The sequence below is a fragment of the Gorilla gorilla genome, chromosome Y (genome assembly GCF_029281585.2).
Source record: "Gorilla gorilla gorilla isolate KB3781 chromosome Y, NHGRI_mGorGor1-v2.1_pri, whole genome shotgun sequence".
NCBI classification, from domain to species: domain Eukaryota; kingdom Metazoa; phylum Chordata; class Mammalia; order Primates; family Hominidae; genus Gorilla; species Gorilla gorilla.
In genome coordinates this window covers 51307583-51328157 of record NC_073248.2, presented here as the reverse complement: position 1 = coordinate 51328157, position 20575 = coordinate 51307583, and the positions used below count along the sequence as shown (strand labels likewise).

Below are 20575 nucleotides of genomic sequence, written 5' to 3'. Positions count from 1 at the left end.
CAGCCCCTGCCCTTGTCCCCTACAAGTCTGTCCTCCCCGTAGCAGGTGCCAGAGGGCGCCTGTGAGCCCCTGAGTCGGGGCCTGTCCCTCCTCTGCCGGCAGCCCTCCATGGCTCCCACCTCCCTCAGGGTCAAAGCCCAAGTCCTTCCTGAGGCTTGCAAGACCCTGGATGACCTGCTGTATTCCCTCCCTGCTTGCTCGTCCTCCCTCTCTTCCCCTTGCTCACTCTGCTCCAGCCACGCAGGCCTCCTCGCTGCCTCAGAGCCTCTGGACAGGCTGTTCCTTCAGCCTGGAATGCTGTTCCCTCAGGTCCCCAACTCCCTCTCTTCCTGCAGCCCTCCCTGACCATCCTGTTTAAAATTGCATTCCAGCGAGGCGCAGCGGATCACACCTGCAATCCCAGCACTTTGGGAGGCTGAGGCAAGCAGATCACTTGAGTCCAGGAGTTCAAGACCAGCCTGGCCAACATGGTGAAACCCCGTCTCTACTAAAAATACAAAAATTAGCCGGGCATGATGGCGCATGCCTGTAATCCCAGCTACTGGGGAGGCTGAGGCAAGAGAATCGCTTGAATCCGGGAGGCGGAGGTTGCAGTGAGCTGAGATCGTGCCATTACACTCCAGCCTGGGTGACAGGGTGAAACTCCGTCTCTAAATAAATAAATAATAAAATTTAATTTCATGCCATCCCTGCTTTCTCTCTTTCCCTGTCACTTGTCAGCAGCTGACTTCTCTACGTTTTACTTATTTTTTTCACCTGTCTCCTGCAGTAGACTGTAAACTCTGTGAGGGTACTGCCGTCCATCTTGTTCCCTGTTGGATTCCCAGTTCAGTGCCTGGCACATAGTAGGTGCTTAATAAATGTTAGTGAGATGTATTGTCTCTAGAGGCAAGGATTGGGCTGCTCAGAATATTTTTCTGGAGCTCTAGCGGTGCCTGGATGCAGGGGAGGGAATTTCTGGGTCAGAGGTGAGCCCTGGCAGGGGCAGGAAGAGGCACCAGCCAGACACTGGGCAGAATAGGGAAGCCTTGAACACCAAGGCAAGGGCTGTGTTTTTTCTGCAACCTGTGTCTTTCTGTCTCCCTCTTTCAGGTAGTCTGGGTTGGAGGAGGCAGAGCCATGACCAAGGGGACCTGGGTACTGGCTGAAGGAATAGGCTGGGGTAGAGGGCACTTTTGGAAGGCACTTCTCCCGCCTCCCGGGAGCCTAGATCTCACTCCAGGTAAGTAATTGTAGTAGTTGAGAAAGAGAAAGGACCTTAGAGATTGTGGAGACCATAGATGGGGAAACTGAGGCCCAGAGAGGAGAAGAGACAGATGTTATTGACCATCATCCCCCTCCATACACTTATGCTTCTGGCCTCTAGGGTAGGGACATGGCCTTGGTGTCTCATTTCTTTTTGGACTAACACGTGGACCAGAGCCGTGTTGCCCCTGACTTGCTGGGTGACCTTGGGAAAATTGCTTCTCCTCTCTGGGCTCTGTTACCTGTCTCCTTACAATAAAGGATTGAGCTTTGATTTGGCTTTACTGCACTCTTTGCCTGCAATTCCTGTGACTGCCATCAGGTGGCAGAAAACAGCCAAGTTCCAAGAGAATCGCTTGAACCCAGGAGTCAGAGGTTACAGTGAGCCGAAATCACGCCATTGCACTCCAGCCTAGCGACAGAGCAGGACTCTGTCTCAAAAAAAAGAAAGAAAAAAGAAAACAGCCAAATTCACCAGGGGCCATCCCTGTTCCTCTTAAAGGACACAAGGGACATCCACAGGAGGGGATGACTGCAGATGTCACTGTCCGTGTCAGGGATGTTAGGTAAAAGGAAAGGACAAATGGCTGGAGAACTGGTGTTTCACCCTTCCCTGGTCCTGGACTGAAACGGGTTTACCCTTCCCCTCCTGTTGTTCCAGGGTCTGGGCTCCCAGGTGGACCGTGAAACCCTGGCCTGACCAGCTGATGCACACTGCTTCAGACACTCCTGCTGGAGCCTCAGTCCCTGACATGGACCTAGGACATTTTTGCTCCTGCCCAGCCTATCGGGAGGGAGCCTTGAGCCTTTCAGCTCTGCTGTGTGACTTTGAGGTTTTTGCTCCCCTTTTGGGGCCCTGGGTGCCCTGTCTTCAGTGGAAAGCACTGTGCCACCTTGGAAAGCTCCCATGGGCAGCCAGAGGGCATCGCAAGAAGAGAAGCACAGAAGGGGCAGGAGAGACACTCAGAGGCACTTCCACTCTTGCCCAGGACATTCTCCCAGCCACACCTTTGCCCAAGCCGTGCCCCCTGCCTGGAGCACTTTTCAACCTCTTCTCTGCAGCTCCAATACACCTGGGATTGCAGTCTCCTCCAGGAAGTCTTCTCAGATTCCCTCCTTCCCAGCCAGAGAGCACCTAGCCTTCTTTGGGGCCCCCACAGGCCCTTTGTGCAGTGAACAGCCCTGGCTGGGGGTGCAGCCAGTCGTGTCCGAACTCTCCAATGACTAAGCGGGGAGATGTGGACATCCTAGCTCGTTCTCAGGCCTCCAACTGTGCCCCCATTTCCACCCCCAAATACCTCCCCAGGAGGCACCTGTGCCCACCCCCTGGGCTGTTTCCCCCTTCCCCTTAAATCCGGATGCCTCGTCTTGCATAGGGTCTTGGGGCAGCGGGGAAGGGGGTCTGAAGAACTCTGGCCAAGAGGACGAGGATCTGGGGGTGGGGAACTGGGCCTAGGTGTGGGAGGTCATCGCGGGGCATTGCAGGGAGTGCGTTGTGGGAATTCCGGGTGGAGACCCTCAGGGCAGTGTGCCGGGCCTCCATTGCACCTCTGACCTGCAGCCACGTCATTGTTGCGCAGCCCCTGGGGAGGGTCTTTGGGGAGGGGGTGCCGAGGCTACGCATGTCCTCGAGGACTGTGTACACTCTCCAGGCACCATGGGCGGAGGCGCCGGAGCCTGGGAAGAAATAATGTTTTAATTAAGAGTCCTGTTGGCTGCAGGACTCAGAGCGTGGACAGGTGGATAGTAAATCACCACCACGGGGACAGCCGCGCCCAGACTGTGCGTTTGCTTAGCTCGGGGACAGCACTTGGCCCGGGGTCTCCTGCTCGCCTCCCTTCAGAGCATCTGCCAAACTTCGGGCATCTACCCTGCAATTCCCGCTTGGCTGAGAGGAGGGAGAGAAGGAGGGGAAGAGAGAGGAGCCCCACTTCACTCCGGCAGGCAGACCTGCTGGAGCTGCTTTGCAGAATGACTTGGGTCTTGCTGGCCCCTGGGTGTGCCTGGAGGGGGGTCTTCCTATCCCCCTCCACCTCTCCCCTTGGTGCCTAACCCAGGACTTTGTCCCCAGAGACCCACTGTGTGCCCCCTGGAGCTCCTCCTAGAGCAGAGTCTGCTGCTCTCTGTTCTGCAGAGGGTAACCTGAGGCCCAAGGAGGTTGTCAGGGACACAGAGCAGGGGGAGGCAGCCCAGATCCCTGCTCATGCGTGAACAGCTGGGCCACATGCGTGTATCTAGAGCCTGGGTCCCCTCTGTCCTCATTTCCCCGTGCATATTCAGGGACCTGCCTCGTCAAGGTTTGGCAAGAAAATGGGGCATTTAATAATCTCCCCAGTTTCATTCCTTGGTCCTTACTCCATGCCAGGACTTGTGCACATCTTTTTGGAGCCCTGTCTCACTGGATTGACAGCCGGCCGGGCGTGGTGGCTCAAGCCTGTAATCCCAGCACTTTGGGAGGACGAAGCAGGCGGATCATGAGGTCAGGAGATGGAGACCATCCTGGCTAACACGGTGAAACCCCGTCTCTACTAAAAGTACAAAAAAATAGCTGGGCCTGGTGGCCGGCACCTGTAGTCCCAGCTACTTGGGAGGCTGAGGCAGGAGAATGGCATGAACCCAGGAGGCAGAGGTTGCAGTGAGCCGAGATCACGCCACTGCACTCCAGCCTGGGCGACAGAGCGAGACTCCATCTCAAAAAAAAAAAAAAAAGATTGACAGCCTCACTGCTCAGGGGCCGGGATAACAGCCCATTTTACAGATGGCTTTCGGCTTGCCCAAGGTCACCACCCTAGCCTCTGAACTGAGGCGTCCCCAACCCATGCCGGGAGCTGGTGGAGGAAGTGGGGAAGGGTTTCCCGCTTCTCCACTGGGGGTGGAGGTGGGAGAAAGCATTTTCAGGGCGTTTTGACATTTAACAAACATTATGCAAATCACATGCAAATCGCATGCAAATCATCACCCATTTCTTAAGCCTCGACAGCGCTGGCATGTTCTGAAATAATAATGTTGGACCTGTCCCTTGATGATGACCTGGGTGGGGAGGTGCACAGCCTTTTCCTTCCTCCGTCTTCCCTTCCCTTCCCTTCCCATCCCATCTGTTCTCCCTTCCTTCGCCCCCTTCCTTTCCTCTCCCTCCCTATCTTCCATTTTTCTCTTCTTCCTTCACATCATTTGTCCAAGGCCTCCCTGGCCTGAGATAAACATAAGTTACGAAAGTGGCTTCCTGCAGCCCATTTTCCAGGTTGGGAAACTGAGGCATGGGCCTAAGGTCCCACAGCCACACCGAGGAAAGCAGCCCCCACTGAATGTCACCATGCACCAAAGTGCATGATCCTTGTGACACAAAGAGGGGAGATGACAGTGGCTGGAGTTGTCAGAGCTGCTCTGAGGAAGCTCCAGGCCTGACAGGCTTGACAGGGCCAAGGGGAACTATTGTGGAATGTCTTGGCCTTGAATGACAGGCTGCTGATTTTGGATCTGGAGAAAGCTCACACTGACTCTTCCTGCTCCCCCAGTCTGTTTTTCTCCTGCTACTCCATCCATGTGTCCCTGAGTTTGGGCCACAGTCCCTCCACTTGGTTTGCATGTCCCACCTTCTTTGTTTGGCAAGCTCCTATTCATCCTTCAAAGCCCTAGCTTCAATACCTGCTACTTCACGCAGCCATTGCTTATCCTTCAAGGAGAGCCTACTTCCCTCAAGGACCCTGCTGCTTCCAGTCTCACCTTCTGACTCACTTGGGATGCACTGAACTGGGAGGTCTGTGTCTCCTCCCAGCAGAGTCATCACTACCTTTGGGGCCGCAGGATCACCCAGCTTGGAACTAGATACAGAAATGCTGTTTTGAGAGTGTACTGAATAAAAGATTACATGTTTGAAAACAAGATTGAGTTTAAGCTTCCTAACTTGGCCTTGGAGCTCTCTTGGGCTTCATTCTACCCCATCTATGGTTTTGGGCTGAGCTCTACTACCTTCCTCTCACAGTGTTACTGCACTCAGAGTCTATAAATTTACTGAGCATATCATAGACTTAGTAATTTTAATAAAGATTTTAAAGCTCCTGTGGGGAATCATATTAAAATATTCTGCTTACTTTTTATCAAAGCCTCATTTTTAAACCTTTTCTCCAGGAAAGGTTGGCGATTTTGGCAACTTTGTCCTTCCCTTTGAATCTACTCCTAGACACCCAGGGTCTCCCCCCCATCATCATCATGCTGGGTAATTAAGACCAGACCCAGATTCAACCTTTAAATGTTCTCATTCCTCACCAATCATTGCACTTCAACAAAGGAACGTTCCAACGGCAAAATCCTTTAGAAATTATAGGAATCTCTCTCCCTCCCTCCCTCCCTCCCTCCCTCCTTCCCTCCCTCCCTCCCTTCCTTCCTATTTCTATTCAATTACTTTCAGCAAATATTTTCTAAGAATATCATTATTTCCTCAACCTTTAATTCATAAACCACGTATATCTTACAAAAACAATTAAACATGAATCAGAGTAGGAATTCGTTTCATGAATAAATTGAAAATGGAAAATTTCAACTCAGTAAAGCAATTCTTGTAATTTTGAAAAAAGTACTACTGTATTTCTAAAATATATTAGAGAAAAAAATTATTACTAATAGCCATGTGTATTAATCAAGATGTCATAGGGTTAAATTTCACAAATTTGAGTAAAGGAACTAGTGTTCATATCCTCAAAAGATATACTTAACACATTCATGAGTAAACACCTTATAATGAAAACATAATATAGGTTGTGGTAGCATCAAAAATAGGCATTTTATTAGATCAATGATACACAGATCAAGCATATTATCTTAAGCAAAGGAAAATTGCTACAATTAATCAACTATCTTAAATTACCAGGAACACTAATACATTCAATACATTTTCAAACACAAAAAACTTCAGTCTTTAGCCCTTTGTGCATTCAGTAAAGATGACTTTGTTAAGAGTTTGCAGAAATTGTTGATCAGTATTTTTTTACTGTTAGGTATTGTGATAACATGTTAAGCCATAATATTAAATGACTTAAGTGCCTTAGAAGCCATTCTGTCTGTTTCTAAGAGTTAAACAAGGTAATGTATATTTTGAATTTTGGAAACACACGTATAAAGTGATTTCTTGCAAGAATTAAAGGCAGATTTTGTGAATAGATCATTTACTATGGTGTGTATGGGCAGTTTGAAATACTTATGCTAGTAGAGCATTGAAAGTCAAAACACTGGAATCTCAAATTAATAATAAAACAATCTTACTGTGAAGCATAAGTGGAAATGATTGGAAGATAAGTTGTAACAAATTTATATCAGGAGAAGATGCCTTGTAGGGCATGTGAGATAGTCATATATATGTATATATATACATGTATATACACGTATATATATGCGTATATATACATATATATGTATATATACGTATATACGTGTATATATACGTATATATGTATATACGTATATATATACATATATATCGTATATACGTATATATATACGTATATATATATATGTATATACGTATATATACATACATATGTATGTATATATATAGGGAAACTTTAGTACCTGCGAAAAGAAAGCCAATGTGGATTGAATCATGCAAACCTCAGAAAATGCAGGCATAATTTAAAACTCAGCTGTGTTAAAGTCGTATTAATAAAGTCTATAAAAACTACAGTTGTACTTCCAGTACTTTCATCTGTGACTCGCAGAGCTGGCCTTTTGGTATGAGTGTGAGGCTGCCCTGCAAGGTCCACCTGCTACATAAACTGAGTTACGTAGTTTCCCATCAATCGGGCTGAAGCAAAGATGATGCATCTGTTCTCTTTTCCTTACTTTACTACAGTGATTAACTATTTTCACTGTACCTTGAATCCTTTTCTCTCTGAGCTTCTGTGCTTGCTAGCTTTTCACCAAACTCATTTGCCTTCCTAACCGAGTGCAGCAGGTAGACAATAACACTATGGTCTCGTTAGTTCAGATGGCAGGTGGGTTTTAGCCCTGAATCCAAAAGATAATAAATAGTATAATTGAAAAGATCAGTAAGGGCCCAAGGAGAAGGGAAGAGGAAGAAGGAGAGACACATTTATCCTGTTTCAAAGGAAGCTTTTCGATAAAAGAGGCACATGAGACAATTTTCTACATTTTTCATGTGTTGAAACACCACAAACCTACTAAAAAATAGAACAGATAATTTTCTGGGACTTGGAAGAACTTGATCTAAAAAAAGCAAGCATTTGTATGCTTGTGGAAAAAACAAACTTCACTTCTGTTCCTGTGCAGTAATCTCACCAGTGACTAGAGGAAATTAGCATGGAAATACCGGCTGTTAGCATTAGGATTTGATTTTTGCAAAGGATAAACAAGGACTTTTTATTTTATCTTTGCTTAGTGAGCAAACTGGCTCCAGAGAGATGCAAAACTTTGTCAGCATTGTGCCTACAACTTATGTCACAACTCCAAGAAACAAGGTGTCAGCCCTGATGGTGTTCACGCCAGGAACTTCATAGCTGATTCATTTCTGCCAGGCCTCCCCCTGGCCCAGGGTTACACGGCCACAAGGGACAATACACCCTTTGGACCATTTGTGGTTTATGAATTGTAAATCCAAAAAGAGGGAGAGACAGCTTGACTGAGCCCAAATTATGTTACAATAGATGGTAATGAATGTCCTGCTTCAGCAGGTTAATAGAACCCCTGCTTACTGGCAGTCATTCAAGCTCTGTCTCTCTCATCCATTTTTTTCCTGGCCTTGACCCTAATCCAGCAATTGCACATCCCCAGCTGCTCTTTAAGCTGCCTCATTAGCAGTGCGCCATTGGGCAGCTCCCATGACAGTCATCCAATGGGATGAAAGTGACATGGGGCCAAAGACTGTAACTGATTGGCAAGCATGGAAATGAAATATGAGACAGGGTTATAGGAAGAAAGCTTTTGAGAGTATTGCAAGGGGCTGAGCAGTTAAGGAATTTTAGGCACATGTTAACCTCACTATTCAGTATTTTGGTTTCTTAAGTTTAAAAAAAAAAAAAACCCAAGAGACCACACAATTCTCTACTCTACGTAGTCATAAAGAATACATTTGATATTAAATATGATTTTTAAAAAATGTTTAAAACAATTTCTTTCTCTTTATAAAATGGATACTTCAGCCACAGAAACAGTTTAAGCTGCCTTAATATTTTCATAAGATTTTTAAAAATATAATAGTTTAAGACTGCGGTTCAGAAATATGTGATTTTTAGAACCATTTAGAAATGAGCAAAAGATATATGTATTATCTGGGAGAATCTACTGAATCTATTATCTATTATTTTCCCGTCATAAATATACATTATATTTTCATAAGTTCTAGCAGAATGTAAACTTGTGGTGATAACTTAGTTCACATTCTATTCTTCAAAACATAACTCAAAGTACTTTCTTCATCACATTAATTGTATATTACTGAATTTATTCTAGTTATTTGAGCAACTCATGTTATCCCCCACCTTAACTCAATACTCATGTGATGAACTTCACAAGATGAATCATTTTAATAATTTTAATTTATGTTGGTTTTAATTGCTCTTTGCATTATGTTGGTCAAATTCCTCTAGATCAAGGTAAGTAACCTCTCCGGCTGTGTCAAAACAATGTTTGTCATGTTTTATAACTTACTTCCTAGCTTTCAAATATTTAAATGCTTAAAGGCATTGCCATTTTTATTCACCCAATAATTTTTAAGTGTCTACAATGAGCCAGATACTGTTCTATCAGCCCCAGAGATATAAACATAACTCTAATATCGTATTGTTCTCAAAAAGCTTACTTTCTACAGCAAAAAGACATTTACCGGCTCATAAAATAGATGATGATAAATGCGATGGAAAAGAAATGACCTAGGGTGTCATAGGAGTCTGGAAGAGGTATGTATATTAAGCATCTCTGGAGTGGTTAGAAAGGCTTCACCAGGAATGTGTATGTGAACTAAGTCTTAAATGATAAATAAGTGCATATTACCAAGTTTAAGGTAAAATAAGGAAAGCAGAAAGTATTTCAAGCAGAAGGAGAACCACATAGAAAGGCTCTCAAGGCCCTCCGGTACATGCTTTGATAAACCCTTTGACTGTAACAAAGAGATGTTATAAAGCTAGCATATGTACACACATGGAAGTAAGTGAACTGTAAATTCATGGAAATCCAAGTATAGGAATCATCATAGGCAGACTTCATTGGTTGTGAAACGTGCATGATTGTGGTCATGAAGAAGCATCATCCATGACCCAAGTTAGGTCCAGAGACCAAGTGACAGAAATATACAAGGATTCAATCAGATGCTCTGCAATTTCAACTCAACTATGTTTTCTAGTCTTCTCTGTTTAATTCACTTCTTTATATTTACTAGCCCATTCTCTTCACAAATCTTTTAAGAGAAGAAACAATATTGTTTCAGTAGTAACCAAAACCCCAGTTGCAGCTTTTCACAGCAAAGCAAGTCATAAATTTGTATTAGCTGCCCTTGGATCAGATGCCCTTTTATGCTCACGTAAATTGTGATTAGGGAGAAGGTAGGAGAAATGGATATCATTCAGAGCCTAGGGGCTTGTAGCTGCAGCAAGGGCTGTGGGGGAACAGTTTTCTTTAGGAGGCTTGTTGCCACGACAGGCAAGGTGGTGGTGCGAGAATTCTGATAATAAAGGCTGTGAACAAGTGCTGTGATACGGACCATGTGAGAGTTTTTTAAACTACAAAGTTAAACAAATTTTGCATTGCCAAAAGTTAAAATTTTACCAGTTACCTGTGTTATAAACTATCCAACCTCTCTACAAATTAATTTTCCTTTAAATATAATGTGTATATTGGATAATTAAAATATTGTTTTATGATTATATGCAACATATACCTCACCCTTCTTATTTTTCTACTAAAGTTATTCTTATCTTTCTGGCTCAATTTTTACATAGTTATCAAAGTCTTTCTTTGTTTACTATTCTACTTCATATTGAATCTCTCTTTATACCTGTAACTTTCCTATTAAGTGCTTAATCACCTACTTAATTTCACTATAATTATTTTATGCATTTACATATTTTTTCCATGATTGAGAGTTCTCAAGGGTAAATATTTTATTTTATATTTCATCTTATTGCCTCTAGATTTCAATGGAATTTTTGTTTTTATTTAAAAGGAATGTAATAAATACTACCTGTTTAAGAAATTGAGTTTGAAATAAATAATTTGAGAAGTACAGAATTGTTTTAGAAGCTATCTGAGGCAGAATATGAAACTAATGTTTTGTAGTCCTTCAGAAAGACACAATTTTATAAATCATGAACAGAAATTGATTATTTTTTCTAGATTCGTTTTGACTTCTAAAAAGTCTTTAGGAAACATTAACATCTGAAAGGAACTTTTTAAAACAGAATGTCTTCTTCCACATAATGATGGTTTCAATAAAACATGCTCACTAATGGCCACAGTCTTTCTTCAGTAAACTAGAATTATTTGCAATCAAGAGTCTCCTACAGCTTATTTCTTCTGCAATAAGAATGAGTGCATTTGGGAATATTTGTCTGCTGACTCAAGCTTTCTAGAGGATAGTGAACTGCCAATATTGATACTCTGCTTTAGCCCTTGTCAATCTACTTTTAGGAAAAGAACTTGCCTTTCTAGGACAGAAACAACAAAAAGCAGTAGATAATTTCTTTTTCTAATAAACTTCGATGACTCACTGGAGTGAGCATGATGAATAGTCAGAATGTAATCATCTGTTTAAATAAAAAGAATAAAAATATTAGTAAAATTTGAAAGAAACTTTTACTCAAATATAACTAACTAAATTCCATTTAAGTTTTTTCTGAATGCCTACCTTACACTATACTCAACTATAATTACATTTTTGAGTGAAACACAATAGCAAGCACATAATCTTGTTATATACCGTTTCAAGAAATGAAAGGACTTCAACATTCAAATTTCTCAGTAAACATTTGTGACATGTTAGACAATGTGATGGGGTATGGTTTGATATTTGTCCCCCCACGTCTCATGTTGAAATGTAACCCTCAGTGTTGGAGATGGGGCCTGGTAGGAGGTGATTGGGTTATGGGGGCAGATCCCTCATGGCTTGGTGCTGTTCTCATGGTAGTGAGTGAGTTCTTGCTAGATGTGAGTGTTTAAAAGTATGTGGCACCTCCCCTTCCCCTTGCTACCACTCCTGCCATGTGAGATGCTTACTTCCCTTTTGCCTTCTGCCATGATTGTAAGCTTCCTGAGGCCTCCCCAGAAGTAGATCCTGGTGCTGTGCTTCCTTTACAGCCTGCAGAACCATGGGTCAATTAGATTTTTCATCTTATAAGTTACCCAGCCTCAGGTATTTCTTTATAGCAGTAGCAATGCAAAAATGCCCTAGTACAGAAGGATAACAGGAAAGCAGATATTTTACATGACCTGCATCCTAAAGAATCTAGTGAACTATAAGAGAGAAAGATTACATTAAATAAATTACTATAAAAGTAAAATGATTGTGATAAAATAAATATATATAAAGTATTATTGAATTACATTTTAGGAGGAATGTTTCTATTGTTGAAAAAAATTTTTTAAATATATATATACATATATGTATATATATGTATGACTACTATGTATCTCAGTCAATTTTCAATGATAGTAGAAGATATATAGGAGATAGAAGACATAATATTTGTGACAAAAGCCTGGCTAGGTTAATGAGATGATAAAAGGGAATTGTTTAATTGGTATTGTATTCTGAGTCTTAAAACTGGAAGACTCAACCACATTTCAAAGTAAGGTGCCAAGCCGCCCTTTTAAGGATGGGACTTAGTTACTTACTCATATTAAAAACATACAGTGGTAAGGTTGAAAAGGTCAGTTGGGTATTATAGAAATATATTTTAGAGAATGTTTTTGGTGCGCCAAGTGTGCCACCCCTGGATTCCTCAACCTTACCCCTGTGGAGATGAAAAGTCATTCCTGAAAAGTATGTCAACTAGACAGAAAGGCTGCACTTGAATATTTATATATTCCTACAGGTGGCAAGTCAAAGACTTCATTTTCTCTGCATCAAATATGAAACACAAGCATTGGAAACGGAAGTTATTTTAAAGTCATGTCCTCGAGGACTCTGTCAGGACTTAACATCACTCAATGGAAAGGGATCCAGTAGTAGTCCCAAATACCAAGGTGCTAAGTGAGGAACTCAGAGTACCCAGAAGTGATACATTCTTCTTAATCAAGAGAACTGTGTGTGATAGTTATTAAAGTCAGTCTCAAAAAAAGCATATGAAAGTTAGCATGAGAACAAGAGTCAGCTTTCACAGCTCTCCAGCCCAGGGATCTCTGAAGCCAGTTCATAAAAAGTGCCTGTTAGGAAGCACACTTCATATACACATAACGCTTCTGCTTCTCTCCCTTTTGCAATTCTGGAGGTGTTAGTGGTACAGCTAGTGAGATGTGAGGAAAGTGCCAGGAGATTAAAGTATAAAGAAGCCAACTACTATAACATCCTTTCCTGTCTGTAGACTCCCAAAGCCAAAGGAAGGAAGAAGTTAAACTTCAAATAAAATATTTTTTAAATTATTGTTTTATGGAACTGAACATTTTGATATTTACCTATTTGAGATTTAATGTGACTCAAGGTCTTTTAATATCTGAAAATGACCCAAAGTCAGAGTCTACTCTAGATTCCTCCAAGGAGATGATGAAACAGCCGGACAAAAAGTACCTATGAAGTTGTAGTCATAAGAAAATAACAAAAAATATGTATTTCATCCTCTAAGTCTCACAGATTCAAAATAATGGTTACATTTCTTAATAATCATTTGCTGTAAACAGTAAAAAGGCAACGTTCAATAGTAAGTTCAAGATTTAGAGTCTTGGTTAGCAGGATACCCAAGTAATGACCAACATTCATAGTCTGTGCAGGGTGCAGAAATATCTTAAATGAAATGAGGACCAAATTGCTTCAATACCACTATTCTCTTTGGTAATCTGGAGCAATTTCTGTAGTGGAGCACAGAATATTTGTGTTGGAAAGTGAAGAGGCAATAAGAGATTTAAGACAATTAGTCAACAAACTCTCTTCCGTGTTCTTATCTTATAAACCAGAAGTGGGCTAGCGCATTAAGTTATGGTGCAGGGTTTTGCTTAGCAATGGATCAAGTTGCCTAAGGCCTATCCTAAATGAAGGCATAGGTGGCAATAGTAATAATAATAGTGATAACAATTATGATAATGCTAGCTTATGTTTATTATTTGCTTACTATATTCCTGACTTTGAACCAAGTAATTTATAACATTGTATCATATAATATCCAAAATACATTATCTCTATTTTGATGACAGTGAGTTAGGCTTAGAGAGGGTAAGTAGCTCACCCACACTGACCCAACTAATAAGTAGTAAATTCAGGAATCTATCACAGCCAATCTATTTTCACAGTCTTCGTTTCTTAAAAAGAAGAAATATACCTCTTATTCTGAGAAAGAATGGAAGGAGATAAGCAGATGGTGCAATTAGGTAGTTTGAGTATAGGGAGAAGAAAACTAGAGAGATTTACTTCCTAAAATACAAACTCTATGAAGGCCCAGAGCATTACTATCCTTCATGCCCAACCCAGAATTTCTATAATAATAGGAAAGGGACACCAACAATCCTGTTTTTCAGAAGGATCTGAAGAACTTCATTACCAGATGGGGAATCCATGTGAGATGAGACTGTGGAAGTACCCAGACTCTGACCTGGGCACTGACTGCCTCTTATTGGAAAAAGCAAGCCAGTGTCAGAGTTCTGTACATATGACACCAAAGTGGTATTATTCAAATATAATCCAGCCCACTGCGGTCTTATGAGAAGAGACTGATCTAAAAATTGGGAGAATAAATTTACCCTTTAAGGAATGTAATCCAGTCATTTTAATACTTGGGAGATTTGTGTTCATCGTGTGCTCTTTTGTATACAGCATTAGTGGCTGGATGAGATGAAAGGTTAGTATTTACCACTGCATCAGCACATGCATCTTCAGACTGAAAATGGTAGCAGTAACAGAGGCAAAGCTTGTTCATTATGTTAAGAGAATAGTTATTTTCTTAGTAGTGCCAATAAAATATTTAAGGCAGGCAAAACTCTTAGGGAAAGTGAATCATCATAATTCTTGTTTACTGTCAGCTCTAATGGACAAGGAAAGACAGTTGGGTCCAGCTGTAGGACTAGTACTAGAAAGAAGGTTTGGTCATTTACTTTACAATATCCAAGGGGAAATCCACCTTCTATATCAGTCTAGAACAGTCCTGATGGTCAAAGTGTCCGATAAAAGTAGGAGATCATAGTTAACATTTCCCTCATTTGTTACTTGCTTTTGAAATATTCTCACTATTTAGGAATATTGTCTGATCAAATCATTGCAAAATTTCTATGAGGTAGCACCTATTGTTATCTCTTTTAATAGATAAGAAAATTTAGAGTCAGAGAAAAATATTTGCCTATAATTAACAAAAGATAGGTTTAAAAGATTTTAAACAAGATCTATTTCTCTTCAAGTCCAGAGGTTTTAGTCAACATGCTAAAATAGTAATCTCAAGGAAGCAGTGATAGTCATTATAAAGCAGGTACAGCCACATGGATCTAGGGACAAAGGAAAGTGATTCAACTACTTGTAGTTGATCTCAAGCTCAGGCTGAAGTGATTAGGTAGGACCAGGCTCATCAGAACAAGGGCTGTGATAGACTTAGTCCTGAGCATGAGGGTTCAATGCAAGATCCTAGTCATGGAAAAAAAACTGGAGTATAAATGAGCAACTAAGAATATTCAAGACAGAATTAGTGAGAGACAATGTTCCTCAGAGATTTTTGGGGTCTGATGGATGCTATAAATTGGGCATGAAGTTACATGATTTTCTAGAAATCACCCACTGGTGAAGGTAGTCTACTAACATACCACCCACGTGGTCAGGACTGCGTTGACATCAGACTATATACAATCCCTTTGAGTGATAGGCCTAGATGATTGACAAATGTCTACCTTTATTTTTAAATTTAAATCTCAGTGTTGGTGTGGCCCATGGACTACATCTTCTACAAGATTATTTGTAACTTGCCTTTCAAATACACATATAGGTAAGTAGGACAGAACCTCACCTCAATATAGTATTTGTTACAGAGAAACATTCAATGTTTTGATCTGCTTTGAACACCATGCAAAACAATTATTATTTGCTGAAACAAAAAAGCAATTAAAAGTTATAAAAACTTTCACTAAAAATTCAAGATAAAAATCTCTACTCCATAGCTGAAAAGAATTAATAAAAACATCTATCTACTGGATGAAAATGCTCACATACTTATATTTTAATGCCTATGCAGTTTATATATACATTTGTGTTCATTATTCATACATTGGGTGGGCCAACTGATATTTATCCATAAATATCAATTGTATCAATAAATAATAAATGGAGCAAAGAATTTTCCTCCTCCTAGAGGTAGGAATAAAGACAGTTACATTTGCTTCCTGGTAAATAGTCCCTGAATCTCCTGAACTCTTAAATATTTTTATCTTTACATATAAAATCACTCTGGTTTTGATCTCAAGTGATATCTAACTTAAGAATTTTGATAGATTAAAACACCAAATATCCTGAAATTGCTATGTGTTTAGTAATTTTGTACAGAGTTGAGAAACGGTTCCAGGACCAACCTTTTCTTTATTACCATTTTCTTTTTTGAATAGAATTTTCACTGAATTGAAAAGAAACCTCATCCAGCAAATGATACAGGGCACAAAAAGGAGGCTTGTGCCTAATGATCTATACAGTCATATAATCAAGTAGTAACTGTAAACCTAGCTGATATGTGACTGGAGTACAGTGTTAATGAAATTTCACAGCGGTTCTGGTAAGATGGTGATGGTTATTAAAGCTGACCCCCTTCAGCAAAGTAAATTGCCTTAGGTTTTAATTTTATTTTGACAGGATCCTTTATTACTTTTTCTGAAATCAATATTGACACACACAGCACACTGTAGAAAAAGCTAAACAATGTAGTACTCTCAGCAGTGAAAATCTGAACAGGTGGTTTATATTTGTAGTCACTACATATATCATCTACTACACAAAAATTATATGTGACATACTGAAAAAATGCTATGCATGCATTAATGACATTAAGTGCATTTAATGTAGGTTCCAACTTTATATCCAATAAATATAAAAGACACTATGATCTGTCATCGCTTTTGAAGGCTTCTTCCAAATGGAGGATTAAAAAAGATTACTTTGTGATGTAAAAAATTTCGTATACATTGATTCTGTTTCTAAATACAAGGGCAACTTTACACATACGCCATAATTTTTTGAGAATTTTTAAAACAAAAATTCTGATAATACAATAAAATTAATATATAAACTATACTTTAAAGACTCTTATTAATTTGCCTTAGAAAGTGGTAAATCTAGAGTTTCTTTAGTTAAGTGAATTAATGAGGTTATAAAGTTAAGTCGCACAAGAACTAGATGTAATATGTCAGGCAAATGTGTTCTTCAAATTATCACCCCTGCAATTTAAGATCAAACATTTCAACCAGTAAAATAACCAACTACTTTTAACCATGATTCAAATGAGAATATATATGCATATCTATGTGAAGGTATATATGCGTATATGTACATACACATATACACGCATATATATGAAAAAGTCATTAATTTAACCACACATATTTTATTATTTTCATTAACAGTTAAAATATGATTTATTGCTTTGAGGACTGTAAGATTTATTTTTATGCTCTCAGAATAGTGCTTATGAATTAAGATATGATTTTACAATTGTAATGTGCTTATTCAATAAATGTAATTTCTACCATTGAGTGTCTGTATTAGACGGGGTTCTCTAGAAAAAGAGAATCAGTAGAAGATGTGTGTGTGTACGTGTGTGTGTGTGTGCGTGCACATCTAGATATATATATACAAACAGATATATATCTATATCTATCTCTGGGTATGTATATGTATGTGTTTAGACACACACGCACGCACACACACATATATAGAGGGGGTGGGGAGGAGGAGAGAAATTTATTGTAAGAAATTGGCTTATGTGGTTATGGAGGCTGAGAAGTTCTAGGATCTACTGTCAGACCTAGGAAAGCTGAAGATATACTCCAGTCCAGGTCTGAAGGCAGCAAAAGACAGATGGGTCACCTTGAAGACAATCAGGCAGAGAAAGCACATTCTTTTTTATTCTGCCTTTTAAATTCCATTCGGCCATTCAGTGGATTAAATAAGGCCCACCCACCTGGGGGAGGGCAATACGCTTTACTCAATCTACAGATTCAAATGTTAATCTCATCTAGAACACCCTCAGAGACATGCTAGAATAATGTTTCACCAAATATCTGGGCACTCTGTGGCCTGTCTTGTTGACACATAACATTAAACATTACATGTCCACCCCTTGTCAACTTATCACCCATGCACAACTTTTTAAACCATACGTAATCTGCAAATAAAGACAAAACAGGATCATAACTTTGCCTAACATGACACATCTGTCCCACATTCAGCTGGACATGCTCTAATCTCTTCTCCAGAAGAGGAGTTATGTTTATTCTTAGCTTTGATATCTCATAACTTGAGTACTCCTGTGTTAAAATAACAATACTCAAATACTGGGATATAAAATTAACACGTTACATGACGAAAGAATGAAAGACTGGAGAAAACAAAGATATTTCCTACACATATACATGTTTTAGTCAGTTTTCATACTGCTATAAGAATACCCGAAACTGGGTAATTTATAAAAGAAATAGGTTTAATGACTCACAGTTCCACATGGCTGAAGAGGCCTCAGGAAACTTACAATCATGGAGGAAGATGAGGAGGAAGCAAGGCACATTTTACATGGTCACAGGAGACAGAGAGAGAGCAAAGGGGGAACTGCCACTTTTAAACCATCAGATCTCATGAGAACTCACTATCACGAGAACAGCACTGGGGAAACTGCTCCCATGATCCAGTCACCTCCCACCAGTTCCCTCCCTCCACACATAGGAATTACAGTTTGAGATGAGATTTGGGTGGGGACACAGAGCCCAACCATATCAATACATATGTATGTGTATGTGTGTGTGTATATATATATATGTTCTAAGCTGGTATTCATAATTATTTTCTTTTTAAATTTATTCTGTATTCCCTTTGCCTTCAGTAAGCAACTCAGTGGGTTATGGATTTTTACTTGGTGGGATGACACGAACCTTCATTTTGGAATGACTTTGGCCACTAGTAGTCCTTCCTGGATTGGATTGTTGTCATTTTCTATTGATCTTAATGGTAATACTAGGAAACACCCTAAAGGATCTCCTGTTTTCCAGACATAATCTTCTTTACCTACATTGTAGAAGAGTATTCCAGTTTTCCCTTGGTAGCCAGGCTTAGTCAACTCAGCGAACACCATAACTCCCTTTTTTGCCAGTTGACTCAGAGGTATGAGGAGTGCAAAGTAGCCGGGTGGCAGTCTTAATTTCCAATTCAATGGAATCCTTACTATATCTCCTATTGAAAACATTACTCCCTCTGGAACTAAGGCCTCTAGGTCAGTAAAGCCTAAGGTCATGGGAACCAAAAGCAAAAATTTTGCCAATGAGTCACTACGCATAAGAGTAATTGGTTTTATTTCTAATTCCACCCCTTGATTTCTGGGCCTGTAGATTTTGGCTATGGGAAAGATAGCACCACATATTGGAAACTGATTTAGAGCATATACAGGAGAACCTTGCCACAGCCCTGGGAGGCATTGCCACCTAGCTAGTGCTGCAATTGGATCTTCAAAAGCCCATTTTATTATTTCTATTAAACTAGCTGCTTCAGGATTGTTTGGAACACAGCAAGACCAGTAAATTCTGTAGGCGTTGGCTTATTGCTGCACTATTTTGGCTGTGAAGTAAGTTCCTCAGTCAGAAGCAATGCTGTGTGGAATATCATGATGGTGGACAAGGAATTCTGTAAGTATATAGATGGTACTTTTGGCACAGCATTTTATGCAGAGATGGCAAATCCATATCCAAAGTAAATATATATTACAGTAATAAAAAATACTGCTCCTTCCATGATGGAAGTGGTCTAACATAATTTACCAACGTAATTAACTGGCCACAAGGTAGCTGACTATTCACCTCAGGGAATGGTGCCTTATGGGGATTCAGTGTTGGTTCCTGCTGCTGGCAGATTGGTCACTCAGCAATGACCAAAATCTTGGCAAGTGAAAAATCCGTGTTGCTGAGCCCACGGAAAATCACCACGGCCACAATATCCACTTTGTCCATGAACCCACTGGCTGATGACAGCAGTGGCTAGAGAAAGAGGCTGACTGCTATCCACAGATTGGGTCATCTTACCTGCTTGATCATTAAGATCTTCCTCTGCTGATGTCCCTTTTTGGTGAGAATTCACATGGGGCACAAATATCTTCATGTTTTTTGCCCATTCATAGGATTTTATCCACATATCTCTTCTCCAAATTTCCTCATCACCAACTTTCCAATTATGTTCCTTCCACATCCCTGACCATCCAGCCAAGCCATAGGCCACAGCTCATGAATCAGTATATAATGGCAAGTCTGGCCACTTCTACTGCCAAGCAAAGTAAATAATCAGGAGCACTGTTTAAAATTCCTCCCATTGGGAAGATTTCCTTTCACCACTGTCCTCCAGGGGTGCATCAGAAAGGGGCTGTAGTGACGTAGCTGTCCACTTTTGAGTGGTGCCTGCATATTGTGCAAAACCAAGGCTGTGAGACAGAAGGTAGTATAGCAGAAGTGGAAGCCAATGGACATTTGGGCCACTTCCTCATGTAACTTACATGTGTGGCTCAGGGTCTTATTTGTTACTATTACATACATAAAACTTTCATTTGATAATAGAATACTGATGTGCATGCTCAGCTTTACAGCTTGGAGGATCAAATAACACCGAGTCCATGATAGGAAGCTCAGGTCTTAGGGTAATCTGGTGGTTTATGGTTAAGCATTCAGACTCTACTGAGGCCTAGTAGCAGGATAAGGGCTGTTTTACAAAAGGAGAGTAAGCAGTTATCTGCAGAAGATGGTAGGGCTTTGCTCCAACATTTTTTAGGGCCTGTGCTGTGATTAGCCTATGGGAGTCTACTAAAAGGTCCAAATGACATCCCTATCTGCCATTGACACTTCAAGCACCATTAGATCTTCTGTGTCATATGATCAAGAAGCATGGCAGATTGCACAGAAGACTGGACCTATTACATAGATTTCTTTTGTTCTGTGTCCCCAAACTAACAGCTTTTTGGGTCGC

The 20575-nt window shown here is 40.6% G+C and overlaps 1 long non-coding RNA gene across 1 annotated transcript; it reads left to right on the top strand.

Moving 5' to 3' along the window:
- Positions 1–817: 817 nt before the first annotated feature.
- On the top strand, positions 818–3991 carry LOC115932716 (uncharacterized). The gene is made up of 2 exons (XR_004068909.3): positions 818–1222; positions 1907–3991. It is a non-coding gene; the product is annotated as an uncharacterized lncRNA (long non-coding RNA).
- The last annotated feature ends 16584 nt before the right edge of the window (positions 3992–20575 follow it).